This window comes from Montipora foliosa, chromosome 12 (assembly GCF_036669935.1).
Source record: "Montipora foliosa isolate CH-2021 chromosome 12, ASM3666993v2, whole genome shotgun sequence".
Lineage (NCBI taxonomy): Eukaryota > Metazoa > Cnidaria > Anthozoa > Scleractinia > Acroporidae > Montipora > Montipora foliosa.
Window position 1 is genome coordinate 9,328,465 of NC_090880.1, and position 4,693 is coordinate 9,333,157.

The following is a 4,693-nucleotide window of genomic DNA, read 5'->3' on the forward strand; positions in this document are numbered from 1 at the left end:
ATGGAATGGAAATAAATGACTCAATTGTGGACTTCTTTCTGATGTAAGTATTGTACATGTTATTAGAAAATCATGGTTTTTAACTTGCAGGAGTGAGGGAGGGCAGTTTGTGATTTTAAAACATAAAAAATGCACTTTGCACTTCTATGCCATGCTAGAAGACTAACTTGAAGAACTGTGTCGACTACGTTGTTAAAATTAATGTTCCCCTTTCTATCCCTGAATGGCAACTGATCTCTGTCCAGAGTTCTTCATTGTGGAGCATGAAGTGTTGTATCAATAAGTATTCCTATCACAGTATTATTTCTTTTTTCAATAGGTTTGCTGCAGATTCAGTGGGCCAGGATTTACTCAATAGTAGCCACGCTTCAGCTCCTTCTTTTACACCAAGCTGTCTTCTAAAGTGAAGTTCAGGAAAACCTTTGTTTTACCAAGATAATGGTCAATATGTAATGCACCTTCACATTGATGGACTTGATTTTAAAACAACATAATTATTGCAGGGACACTGCTGTTGTTCTTGTTATTGGCTGGTCTACAAAGCTTGCTTTAATAATACGGTGAAGCTTGGTTTAGTTGAATGTTTTTACTTCATAGAATCGCAAGTCTTTACAATTAAAGTTCTCCTGGCAGTGAAAGAATGAGCAGGTCTTATTTGTACTTTTCATCACCCCCTCGTATTTACAGCACTGATAAGAGATATGCTGGGGCATCTAAATTTACACAGAAAGTGGACATATTCAAGAAGAAAATCCTCTTTATACCTGTAGAAGGTACTCAACTGATACTATAGTAGAATAATAATTAACAATTAGACCCGTAGCCCTTTGCGGGCTACGGGTCAGTAGCCCACGAGGCGAGGCCGAATGGGCTATTGACCCGTGGCCCTTGAGGGCAAAGGGTCTAATTGTTTTAGTATAACCCAACTAGTCGGACAGAAAAGGCAATAATAAAGTTGCAAATGCAAGTTGAAAATATATTTAGTTGGGAATAAAACGAAAGAAAGCATCACGCTTTTAGCTACTCGAGGACTAATAGTCCTCTAGTAGCGTAGCCAATCAAAATGCAGTATTTGCATTAGTTCACTAGTTGGGTGATACTAATTATAATTATTATTAATGGTTTGAACCCAGGAGCCATGTCATGAGTAGTGACTGATGCACACCTCTCAAGTCTCACAATTTTGTCGCGAGACTCACGGTTTTCAGTTCAATCTCACCATAAATAGAGGTGCAAGCTGACAGAATAAATTTTTTGTTTATAATTTCATTTTTGGGTTGGTTAGGTGAGTTTCTTGCGCCAATTCTGTGCGAATCCATAGTTAAACTTAACAAACCGTTACCCAGCTGTACAGTCCATGACAGACTGTCGTCTATGACCATATATAGAGCACTTGTTCCAAATTTGGTCATCATTACCAGTCTCTCGCATTTTAATCACGTTTTCAAAATGGCGGAAGTTGCCGATGAACCCAATGAATATTTATCAGACGATCAAGAAGAGAGAGGTTCAGTTTCAAACACAAAAGGAAAAGACAGCAGCAGAGGTGCAGCGAAATATAGAACCAAGTTCAACACTGAATGGGAAGGTGTGTATCCAGTTAAACGTGTTCGGTGAGATCACCAAGGATTAAGAGATGTTAAAGTCCACTGTGAAAGAGAATCGCACAACATGGTTGTTGCACAGTCGAAAACAAGCAAACAAATTTCACAGTTTTTCACAGCAGCCAGCTCTTCATCAACAGCTGTCATAAAAGCAGAGGTAATGATTACAAATTTCTTGATACAATATAATTTACCAATTGCTACAGCAGGGCATCTTGGACCACTCTTTAAAACTATTTCCCCAGACAGCAAAATTGCTCAGTCATATGCTTGCAGTGCAACAAAGACAGCTGCAATTATGAATAAGGCTATGGGAACCCACTGCCATCAATACATAGTTGAACACTGCAAAAATCACCCATTTAGTCTTGGAATTGACGGATCCAGTGACACTGATGTCAAGAAAATGAATCCAGTGACGATAAAACTGTTTGATATGGACAAGTCAAAATGTGTGACAAACCGCTTCTATGACATGTGTGTCACAACTGGTCGTGATGCATCCAAAGCAGAAGAAATCTTTAATACTGTTGAGGAGAAGTTCAGGGCTGACAGTATCCCTTGGGCCAATGCAGTAAGCCTTAGTGTTGATAACACTAACTCCATGATCTCGGTGTAGGCAAAGAAATCCAGATATTTTTGTTAGTGGTTGCCCCTGTCATCTGGTGCTCATAGCTGCTAGTAATGGCCATGACTCTTTTGCAAAAGTACTTGGTGTGAACATTGAAGAATTGCACATTGATCTCTACTACTGGTTTGAAAAAAGCACCAAGAGAAAAGGGGTATTACTTGAATATATGGAGTTTTGTGGACATGAGTATTCCAAAATATTGAAACATGTGTCAACAAGGTGGCTGTCATTGGAAAGGTGTGTGCAGCACACTTGAAACGTACAGTGGACTCAAGTCGTACTTTCTAAGTGAAGAGTTTGCTGACCAAAGATTTTCAAGGCTGTGAGATGCTTTCAATAATCCTTGAACAGAAATTGCTCTGCTATTTCACCATGCATCAATTCCACTTTTCAACCACTTCAACAAACTGTTGCAATCTGAGGAGCCTATTATTCACATGCTTCATGATTCCACCATACAACTGGCACGGTCTCTGGCCAACAGGATCATTAAGCCACATGTTCTACAGGACACACCAGTTACAGAACTGAATTTGGATGATCCCAAGATTTATAAGCCAGAGCATAAAATCTTTATGGGGTTTACCACAAAAATCAAGCTTCAACAACTTCTCAATGATGGAGACATTAGTGAGATGCAGCATTCCCAAGTATTTAAAGCAGCCCAAGCCTATTTTAAGGACTCCCTAAGTTACATTTTGACAAAATTTCCACTGTCAAACGAACTAATTATTAAAGCAGGATGGATTGATGTAGGAAGCAGAATAGATTCAAAATGGGAGAGCGTAAAGTTTTTCATAAACAGATTTAAAGCTATTTTTCAACAACTGCCTGTTGACAAGCTTTATGACGAGTTCTGTGACTACCAGACACTCCCTGATTAATGTTTTGGGGATGATGTGCTGAAGGAAGCTAAAGTGATTGACGGAGAAGAGGATGGAGAGGTGCTTATTCATTACAGAGTGGATGTCTTGTGGTGGCATATTGCTCAGCTTGTCATCCCTGGCACAGCTGCTAAACGATTTAAACATTTGCCAAAAGTAGCAGGACTTGTTTTAGTCTTGCCCCATAGTAATGCTGGAGAGGAACGATTGTTTAGTATTGTGCGGAAAAACAAGACCGAGAGCAGAGCATCAATGAGGCTGGAGGGTACACTGTCAAGTTTGCTGGCCATGAAGCTTCAGTATCCAGAGCAGACTGTACCGTGCCACAAGTGGAGTCCTACAAAAGAACTGTTGGATACTTCCAAAAAGGCATCAACTGCATATAATGCTGAGCACTGAGTTCAGCTCGGTGCTCACACTGGCTGCACTTGAACTGTGAGTATTGAAGCTGTCAAAATAAATTTTATTTCTGTGCTGCTAAGGTCCACACATGTTTTAAGTAAATTATAAGCAGGAAAAAGCACTTTCTGTTAATTAGAACCTGTGTTTACTTGGTTTTGTCTGCCAGTCGATCAATCTCCAGATTTTTACTGAAATCTCCAGATTTTTTTGCATCAGTCTCCAGATTTTCGGTGTTTTGAGGTTGAGAGGTCTGCTGATGTCATCTTCAGAGACAAGTGAATTGTTTATCATTACTTGATGGTATAAACTCTGGCTATTGCTCTGAAATGCCAAATAAGCCATAATGTTATGGCCAGCTGTCAGTTGAGCCGTAATGTTGTTGGCTGTGAAGGTTTTATAACTGATTTTTTATATTATTAGTTTTTGATTGGTTTTTTTTTCTAAATTGCAACAAACTGTTGGAGGGTAATCAATTTTTGGAACATACCTTTACCTGTTTTTTTCCTTTTCAGTAGACACTGGTTCCTAGCTCTGGTCTAGAACCTACCCATCTTAGCAGACAAAAGAAGAGGGAATGATGCTTCTGCAGTGTAAGCATCAAGTGAAACGTTTTTTTTTTGGTTTTAAGCAATGTCTGCGTGACTTTGTGCCCTTTTTCTTGAGAGCTCTACTTAGGGTTATATTTATAGTGTCATTGTCGGATGGTCTTATTTCAGGCTTTTTTTCAGCCTTTAAGTAATCACAATGGCTGTTGAACCTGCTTTGCAATTCTACTCACCATGAAGACCTAAGCAATCACAGCTTGTAGCGCTGATGGTACATGTAATTTACTTCATATTGTAGGGCACCCATTCTGATGATAGACTCCATCGTCCATGGCTCAGATAGAGAAAATTTCAGCTGTGACCCTTCGTCACGAGACCAAGAAGCAGAGCTCATTAGAGGGTATATATTGTCGCATTACTGTTGTGGTTGGTTATTGTTCTTGCCCTTTAGAGATGCTTCTTGCGGCAAACTGTTCTCTTTCGTTTGTTCATAGTTTTATAAGATGTGAGTGGATGGCTAAAATGAACGTACAAGGAAGTTCGAGTTCTCCACGCAATTTTACTTCGAAATCTATGCCTATTGTTTACCACAAAGTCATAAAGTTAAATGTATATTAAACTGTGTTT

General features: G+C 39.3%; 1 pseudogene; it reads left to right on the forward strand.

Moving 5' to 3' along the window:
* The first annotated feature begins 1,449 nt into the window (after positions 1-1,449).
* Positions 1,450-3,548, forward strand: LOC137980694 (uncharacterized; annotated as a pseudogene).
* The last annotated feature ends 1,145 nt before the right edge of the window (positions 3,549-4,693 follow it).